The sequence below is a fragment of the Maylandia zebra genome, unplaced genomic scaffold (assembly GCF_041146795.1).
Source record: "Maylandia zebra isolate NMK-2024a unplaced genomic scaffold, Mzebra_GT3a scaffold11, whole genome shotgun sequence".
In the NCBI taxonomy this organism is placed as follows: Eukaryota; Metazoa; Chordata; class Actinopteri; order Cichliformes; family Cichlidae; genus Maylandia; species Maylandia zebra.
The window spans coordinates 8,990,899-9,002,712 of NW_027490041.1; the positions used below are offsets into that span (position 1 = coordinate 8,990,899).

The following is an 11,814-nucleotide window of genomic DNA, read 5'->3' on the forward strand; positions in this document are numbered from 1 at the left end:
TCCTGATGTCCTCCACCAAGGGGGCAGCAAATTCAGCTGACTGTCATCATTTATTAAAAAGATGTAACAATGTGACATAATGCAATATAATAGTGTCAGTTACACATTGTGGGTTGCACTGTGGCCAGAATGGACGTTACCTCCTGCCTAATGGAAGCTGTCAGCCATCCTGCAACCATGAATTAGATAAGCAGAAGTGAAGGGATTGTTAACAACAATTTAATAATAAAATGTAATGTGATAGTTGCACTTTATTAGCTCCCCACAATCGTATGAATAATAACCATGAATGCACTGCATGCTCATAGCAAGTTCTTTAGGTTTAAAGTGAGATCCTGCTTTAAAGGGCGCTTCATCTGCTGGGAATGACATGTTTCTTCTAGTATGTAAGGCTCAGCCCATCTTACTGGGACTTACTTTTGTAGATCCACATGCTCTAAACCTGCTGCTCCATGATTGGTGCAGAAGCTTTAAGCTACTATTAACAAATAATAACCATGGACTTAGTTGTTACTACAATAACTTATCATTGAGCAACTTGTATATTTAATTTTACTTGTAAAACTATGCAAGTAGAATTGAATGGGGCACAGTGAGCTGAGCACAGGCCCACTCTGTGACACTCAGAGGTTTGTGGATATCATACTGAGAGTATTGGACACAGTGCAGCCAGCTTGCAGCCACTTTCCCACCACTTTAGCACAATGTTTACATGAGACTCAGCCACACTAATGTTCCTGGGCAGACATGTGGTGCAGCATGGCTGATGGCACTGTACCTGCAGCTGTCATGGACAAGAACCACTCAATACCTCACCCAAGCCAAGCCTGTGCTGATGTTGTGATCTGAGACCGAGACACTAACCCAGGATCATGATATGATGTTGTGAGAGTTTCACTAAGAATTAGCTCTGATTACAAGATTTCAATCTATGGTAACTCTAATTTGTATTTACTTCAGTTTGTTCATCTTGGAGCTGTGTGCAGCTGAGGACAGTCTTATTATTACCAGGTGAGGATATGTAACAGCCACAGTCTGTAGAGATGATGTCACCATGGAGTGGTGATGTCACTGGAGCTGCCAATATGTGCTCCAGCCAAAGCTACACCAGAGGGTTGTGCTGTGTAACAGGTTGGTGCAGGTGGTGTTATCTACATTTGAACATTAGGCAACAGTCTCATGAAGACACTTTCTATTGTTCACTAAAGACCAACAATAACAGAGACAAAGGGAGAGCAGCAGAACTAGTGCTAACAATTAGCACTGCTAGCCTGCCCACCAACACCAGCTAATGTTCTAAAAACGATGATCAATGATTTTGCTGTAACGGCTCCAGCTGTCTGTGTCAGGGACACGTTGGAGATGAAGTGAGTGATCCAGTGACAAAGGTTTGGAAAGCTGCAGTCAGCTGAGACTAAAGGAGTCACCTGACCGAGAGACCAAATGTTTCACTGAGAACGTCCAGATGAACAGAATCAACCTTTGGGATAATCTGTTCCACACATCCATGTTTCACTTACTGCATTATATTTCCTCATTGCTGTGCACACAGGCCTGTGGCTTATAACCAACTCCAAGTTCAGACTCAGAGGCTGCTGAAGCTGTTTTCTGGAACAGAGACGTGTTGGATATAAAAGCAACTCTTCTTTATGTGTCAGCACTGAGGAAAGGAGCAGCTTCGTTTCTAAGTGTATGAAGGACTGTAGCAGTGTGTGTGTGAGCTTTATTTCACAGACAGAACCATGTCAAAAACACAACTTCAGGTAAAAACAATACAAAATCAAAGAGTCTGATCAGAAGGATTAAACAGAGGAGTGTGGGACTGTTTTTAACAGACAGCAGGTTAAGCCAGGCTGGAGGAGTAAACTGAGCCTCGGTGTGAGCAGCAGTGTGTTTGACAGGAAGCTGAGATAAACAGTCTGGAGCCCATTTAGTGCTTCATATGAAAGTGTGAGGATTTGAAAGCAAATCTAAAATCAAGCAGGAGTCAGTGTGAGAATGATTTGTGCTTTTCCTCAGTCAGATGCTGGGAGTTTCAGTTCATCCATGTTCAGCGTGCTGTGCTTTGTGTAACAGGAGAATATGACAGTATAAATCAAGTCTTCATGTCACTGAAAGCCTCCACAGTCTGCTATGGAGGTGCATCAGTTTGGATTTACAAGAAGAACATTTCTTAAACCTGCCACAAGATGGCGCTCCAACAGAAGGGATGTCCACAGTGTAACACAGACACACACATACTGTGTGAATGTGTGAGTGAATGGGCTTTCAACACAAGGCTTCTGCTGCTACCTTTAATGACATAATTAGCTAACAAGAACAAACTGTTAATTACCACCAAAGAACGGCTCCAGATTTTAGCTGCTGACCATTTTGTGAAACGTTGATTACATCAGCTTATTGTTGATTTTTCAACCTTAATATCAGCTGCTTTAAAGGAGCCTGGTTCTCTCGCAGTAACACTTTTCTTCACTAGATGCAGTGCAGGCACAGTCTGTGTTTCTAAACTACACACTAATGTTCATTGTTGTGCAGCTAAATCCTCCCTCTGGATGGGAAGAATCCCTGTCAGGCTTCAAACACCTGGCTTGGTGTTCTGGAGCTAATGTGTCACCTGTGAGGACTCTGAGATGAACACACAGCAGACACTTCAGTTCTCCGTCTGTGTGTCCTCAGTTTCCCAGCATGCCTTGGCTGTGGTGGTGGAGGTGAATGAGGGGGAACATGCTGCTCTGTCAGCACTCAGGTTTCATACCTGGTGATCTCAGAGGACAAAGCGGCGTTACAGCAGCGCACGTTGATGAGACCTGATGCTCTGAACAGTTCAGACTTCAGCCTCACTCTGAGAAAACAAACGACTGACTGTCAGCAGCAACTACACCTGCTCCATCAGTGACGGAGAGAAGAACTGAGACTGAGAGACATACAGCTGCAGGTCAAAGGTCAGAAACGCCCGCTCTTTGTACGGGTCAGGAGTTAGTACTGCAGAGGTCAGAGGTCAGCTTGCTGACAAACCATTTGAAACAGTTTGGAGCTAAAAGCACAACAGCAGAGGAAAGAAGAGACACTGCAGAGATGATGCAAAATATTGTGTTTTGTTCTCAGCTGTCAAAAAGTGTAACACACGTGTTCCAGCACAGCCTTTGTGTACTTTCACTTCTCCATACTGTCCATTGGAAATCCTGTTTGTTACTTTTTGATTTCAGTCCATGTGTCCAAAGCAAACTTCTGTCCCACACTTTCTCTGCTGACTCTTCACCGATGCTCAGATGATCTCAGATGATTTCACCAGAACTCATCAAAATTCGGGCTCCACAGAAACCCAGACGTCACTAAACAAGCGTAACAAGCAAAGTGAAAACTGGTCGTTCAGCTTTATTGACCAAAGATAAGCTCACATGTCACCTCATGACACAGACACTTATTTCCACAGCATGCACGAGGACTGACAATAAGTGTCTATAAAGCCACTTCTATCTGCCACACCTGTGCTTCTGTCATGGTTGCTCTCCTCTCACTCTGTCATTTATCCACAGTCTGCCTCCCTCTGCTCCGTCAGCTGACGTCCTCTCTACACCACCTGCTGTGTTTTATCCTGCAAAAACACATTTAAGAAGCGTTGCACCGAGTAACGGGAGGAACTGCTATAAAATCCATTTAAAGGAGGTGGTGCTGAGTGCTGTGACTGGGGTCCCACCACTGACATCACGGGTGGAGGACATGTTGGAAAACTGCTACAAAGTGCTGTGCAGCCAGCAGAGCTTACAGTCTGTCCTGTGTGTCATACAGGCTCTCACACTTAGTGTTTCTGTGACACATTGAAGAGAAGTTTGTGTTGTTCACAGTTGTGCTTGTACTGAGTGACAGCTGACATGACCTAACAGGAATAATGTGTCTGTGCTGAATGAGAAGTAACACACAATGAAGTCTTGATGCATCTCAATCATCCAGGAAAGTGAGTCTGTTGCTTCTGTTCATCTGGACGCAGCGTTTTGTGGGAGAAACGTGTCGTCATCATCAGGTGACGTCTTCAGTCTCAGCTGCAGGTTTCAGTCTTACAAACAGGACATTTGCATAAAGACTGAAAGCAGCTGCAGGAACGATGGGCTGGGAGCTCCGTTCCTTCATCTTAATTATGCAGATTCTCAGGACCATTGATCAACAACCACTGATCCATGTCCATGAGTCCCATTCACAGAGATGTGGGAATGGCTGCAGTCACAGCATGTAAGATGGAAATAAATGAGAAGTATTTAGCTGAAGTGGATTTGATTTATGTTACTTCTTTTTTAACTTGTAGTTCTACATTGGAAGATTATTGTGATATTGAAATATAAAAATACATTTATATTCTATTATTTTCTCAAAATAAGCGTCACACTCGTGGAAGCCGGTGTAGCCGCCGAAACGCCTGCATTTATGGAGACTTTCAGCCCCAGGTAGGCCAGTTATGGATCTTGGGATCCACATTATGTCAGCAGCTGTTCTCCACCGTGAACTGTGTTCAAACAAACACGCTCACGCCTCACAGACGACAGCTTACAGTCCTGTAGAGATAAAGTGACTTCGTACAGCCCCGTCTTCAGTCTTGTGGAGATGATCTCAATGCTTTGGTGGATGTTACTAGCTCCTGTGCAGTATTTTGTAAAGACATGATTACACCCCGTAAGCGCGTTAAAATTTACGCTAACAATAAGCCATGGGTCACTAAAAGTGTCAAATCCTGTTTAAGGAAAAAGAGACAGGCCTTTAAAGAGGGGCTGTTACCGATTTTCAGACAGCTACCAAGGAAATGAACATCGAGATCTTGAAAGCAAAACAGACAAAAACCTTCTTGAAAGCAAATTTGCTGCAAAAACTTTTGGGTCTGCCTGGACTTGTATGAAAACCATAGCAGGGTTTCAAAATCCCCAGAGCAGCAGTCAGGTCATTTTAGATGTTTTAATTCAGACAGAGATTTTCAAATGCTTTAAACATGTTTTCTGCTCGTTTTAGTTCTTCTGATTTCAGCGAGGATATTTGGGAACTGAAACAGAAACTGAGAGATACTCAGCACTTTATCATTGAACTCAGCGATGTTAAAAAGGCCTTTCATACAGTCAATGTGAACAAGAGCCAGGTCCTGATAATATTAGTGGCCGCCTAATTAAATCTTGTGCTGATGAACTCAGGCCTATATTTCAGGTTATTTTTAACAAATCCTTGCAAACACAACATGTGCCCTCTCTTTGCAAAGAAGCAGTCGTGGTTCCTGTCCCTAAATCTAAACGACTTCAGGCCTGTTGCCTCACTTCAGTTGTAATGAAAGTCTTTGAAAAAATCCTCAGAAATGTGATTATGAAGAGACTGAAGGTCAGCTGGATCCAATGCAGTTTGCATACAGGCCCAACAGAGGAGTGGAGGACGCACTTTTGACTTTACTAAATCTGATTCTTAAACATGTAGAGAGTAAAGGGACTTTTGCAAGACTTCTTTTCATTGATTTTTCTTCGGCTTTTAATACAACACAGCCCCATATTTTAATTAAAAGACTTTTAGGACAGTTTGAAATCAGGAAAAACCTGGTGGGCTGGATTTTAGATTTTCTAACTGACAGGTCACAAAGAGTGAGAATAAATGGGGTTCTGTCTGACCCAGTGTTCTCCTCCACAGGTTCTCCTCGAGGCTACGTCCTATCGCCCTTATTATTCACTCTCTATACAAACATGTGTCAGGGCAGACATGAAAACAGGGTCATTATTAAATATGCAGATGACTCTGTTATTGTCAGCTTACTGAAAGAGGGTGAAACTAACCACGGCCCAGTCATTGATGACTTTGTTCAGTGGTGGGAGGAGTCTTATCTCCAGCTGAACATATCTAAAACAAAAGACATGGTTGTTGATTTTAGGAAACAACAAAATGGGCACGGAGTCACTTTAATTAAAGGTCAGAAAATAGAGCAAGTACAATCATATAAATATCTTGGGACCATAATCAATGAAAAACTGAACTTTGATCAAAATTGCAAATCAGTTTGTAAAAAGGGTCACCAGCACCTTTATTGTCTTAGGAAACTTGTTCATTTCCACATTGACCAAAAAATTTTAACTTTGTTTTATCGTTCTTTTATTGAGTCTGTTTTATCCTTTTGTTTGGTGGCATGGTTCGGTCAGACCTCTGTCACAGAGAAAAACTCTCTGAATCAGATAGTGAGATGGTCCAGTCGTCTGATAGGTGAGCCACAGTCTTGTTTAGCCTCCCTGTACTCTGAGCAGGTACAGAGGATGGCTTTATCAATCCTTAAAAATGGTTCCCATCCTCTAAGGGGTGAATTTCAGCTTCTTCCCTCAGGACGGAGGTTTCTATTTCCGAGATGCAGGACAAAGCGTTATAAAAACAGCTTTGTCCCCGTTGCTGTCACTGAATTAAATAAGAACTGTTTTTGATTCGAAATATTAAAGTATGTGTCACAGTGAGTTTTATATATTTACTAGGTATGTGTGTTTTTAAAGGGATGTCAAATGCTGTCATTTGTCTGTAAAGCAAATTTACCTTGCCTTTGGGTATAAATAAAGTTACCTTACCTGCAGACGCTGTGCGCAGAGGTTCAGGAGCAGAAGTCCCGTTGTAAACATATCACGGCAGACCCGACGATGTTTGCATGAACGCGCTTTTTTTAAAAGTCAGGTCAAGGCTCCAAAAGCCCAAAGGCGATATAACAGTTTGTGTTTGCTACATGGATCATTGTAGTTCAGCTTTCCTTTGTTATATTTCTTTAAGAGCTCAAAATGTGTTCATTACATAAATCAAATGTAATTTTCTCTGTAGCACTTCATGGATTTCATAAGCAACACACTGTAGTTGTTCACACAAAGCATAAAGGTAAAAACAATATACACAGTGTTATCTTCATTTTAGATGTCACAAAGTATTTGCGGCTCCCAGTGTTTTCCCGAACCCTGACCCTTTGCGTGGAAACCGGGTCCAAAAGGCTCTTTGGGTGTTAAAGGTTGCTGACCCCTGCACTAGGCCCAACTGACACATATATTTGATTCCAAATACAAAAAATAATGTGTAACCTGCTGGAAGAATGTAGGAGGTTGAGACAGGATCTCAACACTTGGTGTCTGCAACAAAAGACAACAATATGTGGGCCGATCGTGGCTCAAGAGTTGGCAGCTCGTCTTGTAATCGGAAGGTTGCCGGTTCGAGCCCCGGCTTGGACCGTCTCGGTCGTTGTGTCCTTGGGCAAAAAAGCACTTTGGGGTCCTTAGGGACGAGTAAAGCGCTCTACAAATACAGGCCATGTAATGGCAGAAACATTCTCTAGTGTAAATCCTGACTAGTTCATTAACTACAGATCAGTTTCAGTGAACATTATTCACAGAGGGATCTGAGTTCCTTATACCAGACTCTACAGAAACTGTAACACTGTACAGCTCTGCGACTCAACAATATGACAACAATGTAACACACACTAGAATCATCAAATAAAGCCCCACTAACCACTAGAACTAGAACTAACTAACTAGCACTGGACACTTGCATATTAGAGATTTCTACCACCATAGGAGGCGAGATATCATCCTTGAACCAGAGCATCCAGCCCTCAATTTCGGACATAAAAAGCGACGTGGCCAGGTATGATAACACTTTGACTGAACTGCAGGACTGTGCCTCGAACCACTCTGACACCATCGCCACTCTCCAGGCCACTGTGGAGCGTTTGTCTGCGGAGGTAAAGAAGTTAGATGAGAGATGTGGAGCTCTTGAGGCACTCCAGGAGGAATAATTTAAGAACTGCAGGAATACCAGAAGGCACAGAGGGACCCAAGATGACTGAGTTGGTTCACACCTGTTGGCGGAGGCGCTATCTCTCGAGGAGAAGCCACTCATCCAGGGCCGTTGCTAGCCATTTGGGTGCCCTAAGCACAAATGCTTTATGGTGCCCCCCCCCCGCCACTGAAAAAAAAAACAAAAAAACATTAATACTTTTGAATTTCTCAGTGGAATTTGTTTAATTAAATAACAACAAACATGACAGTTAAACAAATAAATAAGGTTAAAGGAGGTTAAAAATACTGTTACAAATAAATACTGAAACAAAAATTGAACATTGGAACAGCTTTATATCCTTCACACTGAAAAGCTTACATGCAAAGCAGAACACAGCATTGTTCTGCGGTGAGTACACTAACCAGCTCCGGTGAACCTTTTCTCCATTGGGAAGAATTTTGAACTTAAGGCTAGTGTGAAATGCTCTTCCATCAGGCCCCTTTGGAAAATTAAAATCAGAGCTGACATTAAAAGGACTTCTCCGCACAATTTCAACACGATCAGCATCTACAATGTGAGCTGGCCAAAGAGCAGGATCGGTTGAAGGGGGCACACATGTCTCCACAGTGTCACTTTCTGATAGTCTCTCAGTGACAGGACTCTCAGTGGTACTTGTGTATGGAACTGTACCTGAACTGGTGGTTGATGGTTCTTGTTCTTCTTGGCTAGGGATTGTTGCAGGGTCTACAATGGCTGGTGGTTGATGTCCAGGGATGGCACTACTACTGGATGGTTCATCCTGTCCTTGAGATCCTCCTTGAACATATTTAAGCATTGACCCTGCATACAAGAGAAAATATTCAGGGATTTTACAGAAATACAATTTTGAATCTACAGTAGGCCTACGAAAGATTGCATTATAAGACTAATAAATTAAGTAAGTCACTGGTACATTTAAAAATTACTAACTATATTTTACATGTATAGATTTTCATAATGGCAAATGGCAATATAAACATGCTGTACATAATTTGATATAAATGCGCAAGTAGGAAATCTATATTACTGGAAGATATAGGTTTCATATTACAGTTTCACCAACAGATGTCGCCCTTGATCTATGAACCTAAAGAAAGACGAGAACTATTTATGTGTTCAGATGTCAATGGCATAAATAAGATATGCGTCTTTATAGATATCCTGAAATGCAGCAACATACAAAGTAATCTTGTCTAATCTGATAATAATACTTGACTGCATCACTGACCTATCCCAAAGTTAAGGTTAATCAGTAGCATGCATGACGTTAGCCAGCTAGCAACCTGAGGAGGGAAATGCTAGTCTCACGAATCACGATAACGTTAGCAATCGTGAGTCACGATTGCTAACGTTATCTGAAAACCGTCAATTGAGTGACCATGATGAGTTGCTTTTAGTAGTCCATTCTATATTCATATCCACAACGTAAACAAACTACCCAACATCAATCATTTGCAACATTTGTTAACACAGTATGAACACTGCTAACAGGAGCTATCACAGAGTTGACGGACATGAGCGTGCAAGCAAGGGCTACAATAATGAACTTTTTAAATTATTATTATTTAAACATTGCCTTACCGTCAAGCGACGCCTGAGTTTCATCACGCTTCCTCTTCTTCTTTCTTTTCTCCGCTCCCGACTCCTGTTGCCGTTTCGAGGCCATGTTCAAACAGGTGTTTACCAATTATAGAACAGACCACTGGGAGTGGGGGGGCACCAGGAGGAGACTGGAGACAGGGCACAAAGCAGATTCACCCCTTTTCTCGGGAAAATTGTTTTATGTTGCTTTTGTATTGTTTAACCATATTAATGCATATGATATTTATAGTATTAATATGGTTTACTTTTTTTTTTTTACGACCCTGATTTTTTTGGTGCCCTACCGGCCATTTGGTGCCCTACGCAGTGTGCGTTATGTGCGTTTGCGGAGCTACGGCACTGCACTCATCGATCGAGCACATCGAGTGAATCGCCAGCGTCCCAAACAAAGTCATCTTCCTCGGCCCATCATCTTGAGATTGCACTACTACCACATTGGTGAGGAAATTCTGCTGAAAGCTGCAGAGAACAAGAACCTGATGTATAAGGGTTTTTAAAATAAACATCCTCCCAGATTTCCCTCCCTCTGTTGGAAACGCAGAGCCGCATTTGCAAATATGAGAGGAAGACTACGTGGGATGACCGGCGTCAGGTACAGACTGCTATACCCTGCAAAGCTGTTAGTGACCCATGGTGATGTGAGGAAAAGCTTTACCGATCCCAAAGAGACCGTAGACTACGCGGAGAAGCACCTCTCCCACCCACCTTCAAATGTATTAAAAGCAAGGATATATCTATATGTCTAACGCTGACACAGCACTGTGTTTCTTCTTTTCCCTTTATATTCCATGTAAAGGTGAATATGGAGCGTTTATGGAGCTCGTTTATTGACCAGCTGTCAGTTAGAAGGTAAGAGTTACTAGGTTAACAGAGGTTAGCAGTAACAGTACGGGGAAGTATATTGTGTTGTTCTTTTGTTGTTTTTTATTTTATCGTACTTTACTTTGTTATTTTGATTTTACCTGTTGTGAGTGCTTCCCGTAATTCTCCTTTTTCTTGCGCCGCTGCGGCCAGAGTTCACAACATTACATATTTTTGTATCTATAAACAGGAAGCTGACACTCTCCAGACTTTATCAAAGGTGTGAGCGTCACAGCAGAGGCCTTTGTGTCAACGTAGCTGAAGACAAAACACAGAAACACATGAAGGAGATTTTCCTGGCCTGGATTTTATACAAATATTCTGCAGTACATCAAAAATGAAAGAAAACCATTAGTCAACATATGAACATCACCTCTGAAGTTACAGAGCTTTGATTGGAGACACAGCTGAGCGTTTTGCATTTTGCATAATTAATTACATAATTCATTATGTAACCATAATTAAATGGTTACATCATCTTTAAAGTCCCCAGAGATCAGGAAAAGGGCCTGAGGGTGCTGTGTTTGGAGTCTGCTGGTTACAGTGTGCAGGACCTCACAGGCTGCTGCAGCGTTAGCAGAGGGCGGGACATACACAGCTATCATAATCACGTGTGTAAACTCTCGTGGTAGATAGTACGGTCTCATGCTAACCGCTAGCAGCTCAATGTCCTTACAGCATAGCGTCTCTTTGATAGAGAAATGCCCAGAGTTACACCATCTATCGTTCACAAACACAGCCAGACCCCCTCCTCCCTTCTTACCACTCTCCGCTGTTCTGTCATAAGAGGCTCAGCAGCTAAAGCAGCACACCTGGGTCTCCCAGCCTATTAAAAGCAGCCCTTTGCTTCACCTGCTTCACTAAACATTATTATTTTAAGCAGAGTGGTGTGATTTATGTAGGCATTGCTGTGTGACAGGATGACTTTTCTTGCACACCCACCAAATGAGGGCGCACATGCTTCCACGCCCACTGGTGACTGCACACATCCTTTCAAGGAAGCATTTCATTCATCCCTAACAAATGGAACAAAACACTGTGCAGCGTGTTCAGGTTTGAACGTGGCCCTGGCCTCTCTCTGCATCCACCTGGCACATGCAACACACATCCACTCCCTGCTGAACTGCTTGTATTTGATGTGTTGAAGTTTTGGTAAAGTTTGAATAAATTCCACTTTATTTATAGGAACATTTCATCTGTGGACTCCTGCTTCCCCTCTCCTTGAGCCAGTTTGTGACGGGAACATGACATAAGAAAAGTAATTTATCCCTTTTTGATTCTGTGTATCTGGCGCTCATCCAGTGAGTTCACACTTGGCAGAAACAGACTGAATTTGTCTGGAGAACTTTGGCTTCAGCCAAGTTAGATAAACACACTGTGTCTCTGTCAAAACAGCAGTGTAGTTGTGGCACCCCTGTGAGGGAATGACCACATGAATATTATTTTGTGTAAAACACTCATGTAACGGGACATTTTTCATTGCTATATGTATTTATTTTCAGTTTCTTTAAGAGGATAGAAAATCCATGTAACAGGGATTCATTTTATGTTAGA

The 11,814-nt window shown here is 42.4% G+C and overlaps 2 long non-coding RNA genes across 2 annotated transcripts in view; one reads left to right on the plus strand and one right to left on the minus strand.

The window, feature by feature from the left end:
- The window catches only part of LOC143415869 (uncharacterized), a 130,370-nt gene that overhangs the window by 49,204 nt on the left and 69,352 nt on the right, over positions 1–11,814 (plus strand). The gene's annotated exons all lie outside the window — the stretch shown is intronic.
- The window catches only part of LOC143415866 (uncharacterized), a 350,735-nt gene that overhangs the window by 9,227 nt on the left and 329,694 nt on the right, over positions 1–11,814 (minus strand). The gene's annotated exons all lie outside the window — the stretch shown is intronic.